Consider the following 13,530-nt stretch of genomic DNA (forward strand, 5'->3'; position numbering starts at 1 on the left):
GAGTTCCAGAGCAGCCTGGCCAACATGGTGAAACCCCATCTCCACTAAAAATACAAAAAAATTAGCTGGGCGTGGTGGCACATGCCTGTAATCCCAGCTACTCGGGAGACTGAGACAGGAGAATCGCTTGAACCCAAGAGGCGGAGGTTGCAGTGAACTGAGGTTGCACCACTGCACTCCAGCCTGGGCGACAGAGTGAGACTCCGTCTCAAAAACAAACAAACAAAAAACTGGAGACCAAAATGCTTGAGATTAGACTTTGGATTTTTCCTGGATTTTAAAATATTTGGGCCAGGCGCAGTGGCTCACGTCTTTAATCCCAACACTTTGGGAGGCTGAGGCGGGCAGATCACCTGAGGTCAGGAGTTCGAGACCAGACTGACCAATATGGTGAAACTCCGTCTCTACTAAAAATACAAAAAATTAAGGTCTGGCGTGGTGGCTCATGCTTGTAATCCTAGCACTTTGGGAGGCTGATGTGGGTGCATCACGAGGTCAGGAGTTCAAGACCAACTTGGCCAAGATGGTGAAATCCGTCTCTACTAAAAATACAAAAAATTAGCCAGGTATGGTGGCAGATGCCTGTAATCTCAGCTACTTGGGAGGCTGAGACAGAGGATTGCTTGAACCTGGGAGGCAGAAATTGTAGTGAGCCAAGATTGTGCCACTGCACTCCAGCCTGGGCGACAGAGTGAGACTCTGTCTCAAAAAAAAAAAAAAAAAAAAAATTGTGTATACATAATGAGATCTCTCAGGGATGAGACCTAAGACTAAATATGAAATTCATTTATGTTTCTTTTCTTTCTTCTTTTTTTAGAGAAAAAAAACAAAACCTGTCAACCCCACTGGAGTGCAATGGCATGATCATAGCTCACTGCAGTCTTAAATTATTAGGCTCTTGGGCTCAAATGATCCTTCTGCCTTAGCCTCCCAGTAGCTAGGACTACAGGTACAAGCTGCCACACCTAGCTAATTTTAAAAATTGTTTACAGATGAGGTCTCGCTACATTACCCAGGCTGATCTTGAACTCCTGGCCTCAAGCGATTTTCCCATCTCTGCCTCCTGAGTAACTGGGATTATAGGAGCTAGCCATGGTGCTCAGCTCATTTATGTTTCATACATACTTTATACACAGAGCCTGAAGTTAATTCTATACAGCATTCTAAATAATTTTGTGCATGAAACAAAGTTTGTGTACATTGAACTGTCAGAAAGCAAATGTGTCACTGTCTTGGTTACCCATGTGGACAATAAGTGTTTGTTCGGCATCACCATCATTCCTGACTCAAAATTTATGTGCTATTGATAAACAATAATTTTCTGACACTTATTTACACAAAAGTAAATTCACACACAAGTGGGAGGGTCTTGTTTCCTTTGAGGATGCTGAATAAACTGTGTTGTGCGTCTGCATTTTGACTACAACTCATTACATGAGATCAGGTGTAGGATTGTTCACTTGTGGCATCATGTCAGTACTGAAAATGTTTCAGATTTTGGAGTATTTTCGATTTTGGATTTTCAGATTAGGGATGCTCAACGTGTATTACCTCTCAAATTTTCTACTTCCCTTGCTACAATTCCGTTCTCACTAGTAAACTCTCTGGTTTTCCAGGGCCCCTGATGGTGGGAAGAGAGAGCCCCAGAGAGTGGTAAGAGTTTCCAGACGCTGGAAAGAGAAATGCTTTATGACATTATGGCCAGTATATAAGTGTCCTGAGTTTGGTCTGTGTGAATTGCCTTCAAGACACTGTTCATATCTGGGTAATGGAGAAAATCCAGTTTATGAATCTCCAAAGCTGAGGAGCAGTCACCAGGCAGTGGTGATCTTGCCAAGTATTCTGCTAAGGAGAGCCTGCCAGAACAGTCAACCCTTAAGCCATACTTCCACTCAGTGCCCCAAATTGTTACACACTTCCACTTGACAACCATCTGTCCTGATGAGACCATACTAGAGAAGCCATATAGTGCAGTAGTCAAGAGAGTAGACTTCAGAGCTAAGCAGCTGCAGTTTGAATCATGACTCTGTTATTATTCATTGTCACCTTGGGCAAGTAGCCAACCCTTCTGTGCCTGTTTCCTCATATGAAATAGTATGCTAACTGTGCCTACCTCACAAGGATGTTATGAGGAGCTAGGATAAGTAAAATGATTCAGACAGTGCCCAGCGTATAAGTGCTAAAAAAATAACAATTATGCAAAAAGCAAGTTCTGGGTAGGACTATGATAAAACTAGTTTAGGCCCAGTCTATTAACTCATTTTGGTAAAATATTAGGAAAAAATTGTAGAACTTGTTTACATTTTGTGATTATTTGTTGCTTCCCCATTTTCGTCTATTTCTTTTGCCTACAAATTTGTTTCCCCATAGCTGTTAACAGTGATTCCTTAAAAAGGAAAAGGGCCTCTGGGCTTTTTTTCTAAGGTAATCGAGGATGGTTAGAGAAGGCTGAAGAGATGGTTTCTCAGACAGCCTTGTGAGGAGAAACATAGATGGTGTGGTGGCAACTGTGTAGAACAAAGGAATGCAGGTCAAATTACATAAACCCCTGAGGGAAGAAATAAGTGTCCAAAGGTGTTGCTGGATCTCAAGATCTGTTTTTTTTTTTTTAGAGACAGGATCTCACCACGTTGCCCAGGCTGGTCTTGAACTCCTGGGCTCCAGTGATCCTCCCACCTTGGTCTCTCAAAGTGTTGGGATTACAGGTGTGAGCCAGCATCACGCCCAGCCTTCATGATCTCCTCATGAACAAGAGCTGATTTAAGCTTGGCCCAATGCTTACTCTCAGCGTACAAAAAGACAGTCTCCAATTGTTCAGTAGATAAAGTTGTTTGTAATACAAGTAAACTCTTGGTTAATACCCAAGGATGTGCTTTTTTTTGTGGCTGTTTTCCTAGGGTATCGAAATACATGGTATCCCATATATTCTTTGGGTGATTTAGAACACTGATGCACTTTTTAATTCGCTCTGACCTTCAATAAATTTCTATATTTATTGAAGGTCAGAGCGAATTAAAAAATGCATCAGTGTTCTAGGCTGCAGTGCAGTAGCACGATCATAGCTCACTGAAGCCTCAGTTCCTGGGTTCAAGTGATCCTCTTGCCTTAGCCTCCCAAGTAGCTAGGATTACAGGTATACACCACCATGCCTGGCTAATTTTTTTTTTATTTTTTGTAGAGACAGGGATCTCACTATGTTGTCCAAGCTGGTCTCAAACTCCTGGCCTCAAGCAATCCTCTGGCCTCAGCCTCTCAAATTGCTGGGATTATAGGCATGAGCCACTGCACCCAGCCCAGTAAATATTTCTGAGTCTTCAACCTCTTATGAAGGTCAAAACCAAACTGATCTCTTGGATTGATTCCAAAATCTCCACTGAGTATACTGGAAAATATGTTTTTGCATATTCAACAATATTGGGTAATTTTTCCTCCTACTCTTTAGCAGGACGACTTCACAGTCCAGATCCTGCAGCAGATTGCCAAGCTCAATTTCCAGCTCTATCACAGTTTTGACGAGTGACCGCTGGGCAATAACTTAACCTTTCTCTTTCCTACGTTTCCTCATTTGTAAAATGGTGATAATAATAATAATACCAATTTATAAAGCTGTTGTAAGAATTTAAATGAGTTAGTACAATTAGAACAATGCCTGACACAACCTCAGCACTCAATTAAGATTAGCTGCTAGCTGGGCATTGTGGCTCATGCCAGTGATCCTAACACTTTGGGAGGCTGAGGTGGGTGTATCACTTGAGGTCAGGAGTTCAAGACCAGCCTGGCCAACATGATGAAACCCCATCTCTACTAAAAATTAGTCAGTAGTGGCTGGGTGCGGTGGCTTACGCCTTTAATCCCAGCACTGTGGGAGGCCGAGGCAGGTGGATCACGAGGTCAGGAGTTCAAGACCAGCCCGACCAACGTGGTGAAACCCCATCTCTACTAAAAATGCAAAAATTAGCAGGGCGTGGCGGCATTCACCTGTAATCAAAGCTACTCAGGAAGCTGAGGCAGGAGAATCGCTGGAACCCAGGAGGTAGAGGTTGCAGTGAGCTGAGATCACGCCACTACACTCCAGCCTGGGTGACAGAGCAAGACTCCATCTCAAAAAAAAAAAAAAAAAAGAAAAAAAGAAAAGAAAAAAGAAAAAACAGGATGGAAAAAATCTACAGATGCCTTAAAAACTGTTTTAGGTTTTTATATCGGTTGCAGGAAACATAAGCACACTCAGATTATATCAAGTGGTAGATGGTTTACTAAAAAGATATTCAGGGAAATTTTAAAAAGAAAGTAAAGACGAATCTTAGCCACAAATCTCAGCCAATCAGGAAAATAGGAAATGGCAAGATCACTGGATCACACAGGAATAATGTGAATCTGAATACAGCTGAACTAGACAGAGTCAATACTGTGGTTTCTGAACTAAAAACTTCTTCAGGATTCAGCACAAATAAAGCATCCCCTCTGCTGCAAGAACTTGCCAACATTTCCTGAGTGCTCAGCTATTGACATCGTATCTTTTCTCTACGATTCTGTTTCTCTCAGGATGACTTTTCTGCCGTTGCTCCTAATACCAACTAATTGACCCCCTAAATCTATAGATCAAACACCAGATAGATTGTTGCTAAGGTCCTGATGACAAAGCTCTCACTCCAAGTTCTTTCATAGGAAGCCAGCCAGTCAGTCAATCGTTTGCTGTTCTTGGGCCAATGGCACTCACCTGGTCCAGTCAAGAGGAACAAACACATCCACTTATTCTGATGCCCAGGGATATCGCATTGTTAAAGATTTCACTAGAAAGAGGCTATGGTACAATTAGTCCTTCCAGTGAAATAGACTGTTCTTTGAATATATATACATAAATATACGTATATGTATATATATCAAAACAGGGTCTCACTTGATCACACAAGCTGGAGTGCAGTGGCGCCATCTTGGCTAACTGCAGTCTTGACCTCCCAGATTTCAAGCAATCCTCCTGCCTCAGTCCCATAAGTAGCTGGTACTACAGGCGTGTGCCAACATGCCTGGCTAATTTTTGTGTTTTTTGTAGAGATGGGGTTTCACCATGTTGCTCAGACTGGTCTTGAACTCCTGAGCTCAAGCAATCCACCCTCCTCAGCCTCCCAAAGAGCTAGGATTATAGGCATGAGCTACCATGCCCAGCCTTGTTCTTTGATTATATTTGAATCATGTAAAAATGTTTGGTGGTATTATCAATGACAGAATTCAAAGCTTTAAGCTAAAAATAATAATAATAATAATACTTTTAGGCTCTCACCAGTAAGATTAGAGATTATCAGAATGAGAAGAGAGGTCCTTCAGTCCAAACTAGCAATATCCTATCCATGACACTGGCCAAGACAATGTCCATACCAGGGTCCTATCAGGCTTGTGGAAGATACTCTAAATATTTAAAACAGACAAAGTTTGATGCACGGAATTAGTTACATAATTGTTATGAGAGGCAATCCAGAGATTAGCCACCAACAACACTAGTTAAAAGGGACAAAAAGAGGAAAATGTTTTACAGGGGCCCAGGGACTAGCGTTACCTGATGGAAGCCTGCTCAGCCTCAGCTGGGGCCATGAAGGAAATAGCTGTTGCCCAGGATTCCACCTGAAGCAGGAGGAAGAGAATCAGCAAGAAGTAACTTGGCTTCTTTTTCCTCCTTCTTAGCCAAACACACCAGGAAGGCAGCTGACACAGGAAGGCCAGTCCTTACTGTGATTCAGGGATCAAGTAAAGCAAGAAATGGATCTGGAGGTAAACAGTCTCAGGACCAGCCCTGTGTCTTATCATTAACTGAGTCAAATGGGTTATTACTATCATTAAAAAGAGAAAGCCATTCAAGCTTTAGATTAGCTAAATTTACTTGAGATATCTAAGAGAGTCAGCACTGTTATAATCTAGACTGAGTACATTGGAATGAGTAGAACTGGCTTTGAATCCTAGTTCTGCTATTTACTGTGTTTTATTTGGAGTGAGTTATTGAACCATCCCAAACCTCAGTTTCTTATTCTGTAAAACGGCAGTAATAATATCCATCTTCCAGTATTGTAAAGATTCAATATAATGAGTATAAAGCTTCTAGATGTGGGGGATGCTTACTTTTTATGATGGTGGTCTTAAATACCTGGGCTCAAGAGATCTGTCCTCCTCAGCCTCTCAAAGTCCTAGGATTACAGGCATAAGCCACTGCGCCTGGCCAACAGGGAAATCTTGCCATGTCCCTCTTCAGCCTTTCAGACTTTGCTCTTAAAATAGAGAATAGCCCAGTGAGGTGGAGCTTGCCTGTAGTCCTAGCTACTAAAGAGGTTGAGACAAGAGGATCACTTAAGCCCAAGAGTTTGAGATTACAGTGAGCTATGATCGTGCCACTGCACTCCAGCCTGGAGTGAGACACAGTGAGACCCTGTATCTCATAAATAAATAAATAAATAAATAAATAAATAAATAAAAATAATGGATAATTTTTTCAATTTATGTTCCATGCAATATTTGGGACATATACTAAAATACTATTGTTTATTTAAAATATAAATTAGTTTAACATCCTGTACGCTATCTGGCAAACTTATCTTAAAATAAAGCTCAAATGATTTGAAGATATTGAAAAAATAAATAAAGCTCAAAATTCCTACTTTGGCTTCCAAGGTCTACCTGCTGGCCTCTGTGGCATCTTCTTTGTTTGCTAGGCTCCCTCTGAATCTGTATACTTTCTTCAGCCAAACTGGATTTCTGTTAGTTCCTTGAATATACCACACTTTTTCCTACCTCAGAGATACTGCACATGCTATCCTCTGCCCTGAAACATTTTACCCCTCATTTGCCTAGCTAATTCCTACTCATCCTTTCACTTCAGCTTAAACATCACTTTCTTGAGGAAACTTCTCTGTTCATCAGACTAGGTCAATTCTTACTGCTAAACATCCCCATGTACTTTGGCCTTCAGGACACTTAACATACTTGTGGTTATTTAATTATAAGTCTTCTATCTTCCACACTAAACTATAAGCCTCTGAGGGAGAGACCCTGTCTGTTTTGTTTACTGTCATATCAACATAGCACGGCCGGACACAGTGGCTCATGCCTGTAATCCCAGCACTTTGGGAGGTTGAGGTGGGCGGATCACCTAAGGTCAGGAGATCAAGACCAGCCTGGCCAACATGGTGAAACCCTGTCTCTACTAAAAATACAAAAATTAGCCAGGTGTGGTGGCAGGTGCCTGTAATCCCAGCTACTTGGGAGGCTGAGGCATGGGAATCATTTGAACTCGGGAGACAGAGGTTGCAGTTAGCCAAGATGGTGCCACTGCACTCCAGCCTGGGTGACAGGAAAAAACAACAACAACAAAAAAAAAACAAAAAAACATAGCGCGGTGTCTGTGGTGTTATGTGGCACATAGGAGATTACCAAATATTTGTTGTGATTGTAATAAAGTGAATGCAAATTAATTTTATTCTGTGACTTTTATATCATCACTTGAGAACATTTGTGACTCAATTAGATGTTGCAGAAACAAGGTTAAGTATCTTTGCAGAAAAAAAACCCATAAATGAACATTTCAATTTTGGTAGTTAAAATATTTTTGCAAAAATGTAGAAAATAATTCTTTTTTCCATGTAATTTTAGCAAGGAAGGCTTTGATTGCTTGATTGCCCCAGTTGAAATGCTTGATTAGAAAAATTCTTCTGAGATTGCGCCACTGCACTCCAGCCTGGGTGACAGAGCGAGACTCCGTCTCAAAAAAAAAAAAAAAAAAAAAGAAAAGAAAAGAAAAATTCTTGTTAGGAATTCAAGAAAAAAACATTTATTTTTTGTAATAGTTTTTAGCCAAGAAAGAGATTATTTTATTCTTCTTTTTCTCCCCTAGCATATAAATCCTAAGAGAGAAATTGATATGGAGACTTTCCCCTTGAGAAATTAGTGCAATATTAGTTTTAAAGTAGACACTGAACATTCTTGACAGATGGGTTAGAAAGTTCAAATCGAAAGCTTGAAAAGAGGTCTTATTATTTGGGAATAATAAATGAACTGAGTTAACAAAAGGAAACATGTCATTTAGGATGCCTTCACTTCAATTTAATTGAAATGGATATAGATGTTCCTTGAAGTTTTGAGACTCTGACAACTGCAATCATAAAAATCAGGGCACAGAAAAAGAAAAAACATGGATAAGTCCTTTAAACTGAGTAAAGAGTGTCTATATGAGAAATAGAAAAGTAGATTATTTCTGCAGTCCCTTGATTTCTACACTCTTCCTCTTATAGGTCAAACTATCTCAGTGGCTAACTTAAGCAGAATAGGAATTTACTAGGAGCAAACTGAGTAGCTCAAAGTTTTTTTGTTTTGTTTTGTTTTTTTGAGATGGGGTCTCACTCTGTCACCCAGGTTGGAGTGCAGTAGCATGATCTTGGCTCACTGCAGCCACTGCCTCCCAGGCTCAAGTGATCCTCCCACCTCAGCCTCCTGAGTAGTTGGACCACAGGCACGTACCATCATGCCTAGCTATTTTTTTTTTTTTTTTTTTTTTTTGTATTTTTGGTAGAGAAGGAGTTTCACTGTGCTGCCCAGACTGGTCTTGAACTCCTGAGTTCAAGCCTCCCAAAGTGTTGGGATTACAGGCCTGAGCCACCGTGCCCAGGTAGTTCACAGTTTTGAAGAACAGGAATTGAGAGAACCTAGATAGCCAGAATCACAGCTAATGTCAGCCTTGAAATGCCCTGATAAGAGTACCATTGCCACTGCCAGTGGATGCTGGCCATCACCTCAGGGATTGCTGCCATCAGACTCTGATGTCCCACCAGACTCTTGGTACCAGCGCTGCTAGTGGGATGAATTCTACTTAATTCTGTGTAACTCATTGCAGATTCACAGTCCCAACTAACAGCATCTATAGTCGACCAAGCTTAGATCACTTTCCTTCAGCCTAGTTGGGTGCGTATTTTGTGTTTGGCAGATTGGGGAAGGGCATTTAGGCAAGTATCTGACCTTTCCAGTCCTTATAGTGGGAGAAGAGACCCTGCCATCCACTAAAACTCCCAAATGGAGAATTCCCAAAGAGAGGGAGGAGGAGAGAGTCAGATGCTGGGCAGCCAAAATTACTAATGTTCACAACAGTTGCTCATCCCTCAGGGCTATATAAGAACCTTGCCCTATCCAACAGCTACTACTGCATCCTTTCTACTATTGTAGGCAGTAGGTTACTAAATTACCAATAACTTTATTTAAACATACCTATACACACTTGCACACACATCCACACAAACTGATCCACTGACTTTTCCTTTAAGTTTACTATTTCTATTGAGACAGAAGATATTTTTCTTTGTTCCAGGTTAAAGGTAATGAGCACTGGTATCATTAAACTTAACCATAATATAGCCCCTAAACTCAGAGGATAAATCAGACAATAATGTATTTTGATGAAGAAATCAGTGTTGAGAGAAGGTAAATTCAGCCGTGTGGAAAGCCATGAAGTACTATTTAAAGGATCCCTTTTTAAAAGATGCTCCTTTACAGCCTGTTGCTGAAAAAAGGGAGCTACTCTGTGGCATCATTCTCCTCTTTACATTGGTTCCTGAATGAGTCCTTATGTCCCTTTTATTTTATCTGATATTTGTAAATGGAAGCATTAGGAGAACCTGGCCATTCCTGAACTCAGTTTCACATGTAGTCTTGTATAGTCATTTGTTTATGTGATAATTACTCATGCAGGATTACTTATAAATATTATGTCTGTGTTGTTGTTGTTTTGAATGACTAATTCCTTGGAAGGCAGGAGCGTTGTCTATTTAATTGTGTATTGCACCAAACACTGTAAGGCTTTTAATGCTGCCATTGAATATAATAATAATATACTTTCCCTGGCTATAGCAAATTAAAAAAATCTCCCTCCACATAAGAAAGTGTTGGCAAGCAATTGTCTGGGGACCAAATCTGGCCTGCCACTTCCTTTTGTCTGTTTTTATAAATAAAGTTGTATTAGAAACACTCATTCTTATTTGTTTACATATTGTCTATAGCTGCTCTAACACTACAATAACAGAGTCAAATAGCTGTGACAGAGACCATATGCCATGTAAAGCCTAAAATATTTACTATCTGGCCATTTACCAAAAAGGTTTGCTGACCATTGCCCTATGTCAGTGGTTCTCACTCAAGAAGACAGGATAAAATCACCTGTAAAATCCAAAAAACATAAAGATGCCTGGCCCCACACCAACACTCCAAATCAGAATTTCTAGGGTCAGAGCTGGAGATACATAGTTTTTTGTTGTTGTTGTTTTTGTGACAGGGTCTCACTTTGTGTCCCAGGCTGGAGTGCAGTGGTACAAACACAGCTCACTGCAGCCTTGACTTCCCCGGGCTCAAGTAAACCTCCCACCTCAGCCCACCAAATAGTTGGGACTACAGGTGTGTGCCCCCACACCTAGCGAATTTTTGTACTTTTTGTAGAAACGAGGTTTTGCCATGTTGCCCAAGCTGATCTTGAACTCCTGAGTTCAAGCGATCCACCTGCCTCAGCTTCCCAAAGTGCTGGATCACAGGTGTGAGCCACCATGCCTGGACCATAGTTTTTAAAAGTTACAGCAAAATTGAGAACCACCAGCCTAATGCAATGTACAGTACCTAGTATAATTTTAATAACTCTCATTCATCAAGTGCCTAATAGATGTCAGACATTGTACTAGATGTTCTACATATATTTTCTCATTTTAATCTCCATAAAATAAATTTCACTATCCTTGTATTTTACATTAGATACGTTTGACAAATCTTATACTAAAGGAAAGTGAACATTTCTAAGGTTAACTTGTATAAGATCACACAGGTAGTAAGCAGTGGAACAAGGGCTTGAACTAGGTCTTTCTGCCTGTCCCAGTTTGACAACTGAAGAAAAATATCAAGATGGAAAAAGACTCTGACTCTTAACCCGAGTGATTTGCTTTTCTTCTGGTGGAGCTCTAGATATTTCCCATCACTCGTGCTATACTGGCCCAAGTATGGTTGCAGAACTCTCCCATTAATAGAAGATTAGCACTGAGAAAAGACTACAGCACTCAAACACTTTATTCAAACTTAGAGGATAACAAAAAGAAAATAAACTCATGTAGTAACATGAAGCTGAATATTCATCTTCAATGAGGAGCCTACTATACAGACATTTTACTGCATGGTTCATGAACTGCCTCCAAGTGATAGGGATAATCTTTGGTCCCTAACCTCTTAGAAAAACAAAAAACTCTAAAGACTCCCCCAAGTCCAGATCATACAAAGTAAAGTATGGAGCAAAAGGAAGTTTCTTCTTCATATTGCTTAAAGCATTATGTTTCAAATTCTAGTTTCCTGAATGATTTACATATGAATGTCCAACTTTTTCTTAACTGATATTCATGATCGGATAAACCTAATATTGCCCAATAGATATTGAATATACATTTGTGCTACAGGACATCATTTGGTTACAAAATATATTGAACTCAGTATATCTAGAATTGTTATGTTTAGATAGACAGAGCCCCACACGAGGTTCCAATAATTAGTTATATAAACAAACAGTCATCTTTCCCTTCACTTTCAGTCTACAAGAGTCCTTCAAGGCAATGATCCCCAACCTTTTTGGCACCAGGGACCAGTTTCTTTGAAGACAATTTTTCCACGGACAGGCCAGGGGTGGGGAATGGCTTCAGGATGAAACTGTTCCACCTCAGATCATCAGGCATAAGATTCTTGCATGTGCATTTCACAATAGGGTTCGTGCTCCTATGAGAATCTAATGCTGCCACTGATCTGACAGGAGGCCGAGCTCAGGCGGTGATGCTCTCTTGCTAGCTGCTCATTTCCTGCTGTGTGTCCAGGTTCCTAACAGGGCACAGACCGGTACTGGTCTATGGGGACCCCTGCTTTAAGGTGAAGTGATTCTTATGTAGGCAGCATATACTTTGGTCTTGTTTTTTGTTTGTTTTTAGAGCTAGGGTCTCATTCTGTTGCCCAGGCTGGAGTATGGCAGCACAGTCATAGCTCACTGCAGCCTCTAAGTCCTGGGCTCAAGCGATCCTCCCACCTCAGCTTCCTGAGTCACTGGGATTACAGGGGTGAGCCACTGTGCCAGCTCCAAGGGTGTTTTTTTTTTTTTTTTTTGAGATGAAGTTTCACTCTTGTCACCCGGGCTGAAGTGCAATGCACGATCTTGGCTCACTACAACCTCCGCCTCCTGGGTTCAAGTCATTCTCCTGCCTCAGCCTTCTGAGTAGCTGGGATTACAGGCACCCACCACCATGCCTAGCTAAGTTTTTTTTTTTTTTTTGAGTTGGAGTTTCGCTCTTGTTGCCCAGGCTGGAGTGCAATGGTGTGATCTCGGCTCACTGTAACCTCTGCCTCCTGGGTTTAAGCAATTCTCCTGTCTCAGCCTCCCAGGTAGCTAGGATTACAGGCGCCTGCCACCATGCCCGGCTAATTTTTGTATTTTTAGTACAGACAAGGTTTTGCCAAGTTTACCAGGCTGGTCTCAAACTCCTGACCTCAGGTGATCTGCACGCCTTGGCCTCCCAAAGTGCTAGGATTACAAACCTGGCCTCTAAGGGTCTTTTTTTTTTAATCTATGCAGCCACTCTATGCCTTTTGATTAGATAATTTAATCCATTTATATTCAAAGTAATTACGTATAGGTAAGGACTTATAAGTGCCATTTGAAAAATTGTTTTCTGGGTTTTTTTTAAATTATTGTTTTGTTATTCTGGTTGATTTGTAGTTCCTTGTTCCTTTCTTCCCCTCTCATTTTCTTCCTTTGTGGTCTGATGATTTTCTATAATGGTATGATTTAAATTTTTTCTTATCCTTTGCATGCATATATATATATATGTTTGTTTTTAGACTAAGTCTCGTTCTGTTGCCCAGGCTGGAGTGCAGTGGCACGATCTTGGCTCACCACAACCTCCACCTCCCAGATTCAAGCGATTCTTCAGCCTCAGCCTCCCGAGTAGCTGGGACTACAGGCGTGTGCCACCATGCCCGGCTAATTTTTGTATTTTTAGTAGAGACAGGGTTTCACTATGTTGTCCAGGCTGGTCTTGAACTCCTGACCTCATGATCCGCCAGCCTCGGCCTTCCAAAGTGCTGGGATTACAGGCATGAGCTACTGTGCCTGGCCTGCATATCTATTATGGGCTTTTGCTTTATGGTTACACTGAGGCTTACATAAAACATCTTATACTTATCCTGGCCAGGCGTGGTGGTTCATGCCTGTAATCCCAGCGACTCAAGGGGCTGAGGTAGGAGAATTGCTTGAACCAGGGAGGCAGAGGTTGCAGTGAACTCCAGCTGCACTCCAGCCTGGGCAACAGAGCGAGACTCTATCTCAAAAACAAAACAAAAATCTTATACTTATCCATTTTACACCAATAATAACTTAGCATGCTGCCATGTGGGATTATGTTTAAAAATCAAAAAGCCACCCAGACTGTGGCATTTGGTGTGATAGCCCTAGCAAACTAATAGTGAAAACAACAATATTCCAGTGAGTTTTGC

This window comes from Pongo abelii, chromosome 1, assembly GCF_028885655.2.
Source record: "Pongo abelii isolate AG06213 chromosome 1, NHGRI_mPonAbe1-v2.0_pri, whole genome shotgun sequence".
Taxonomy (NCBI): Eukaryota; Metazoa; Chordata; class Mammalia; order Primates; family Hominidae; genus Pongo; species Pongo abelii.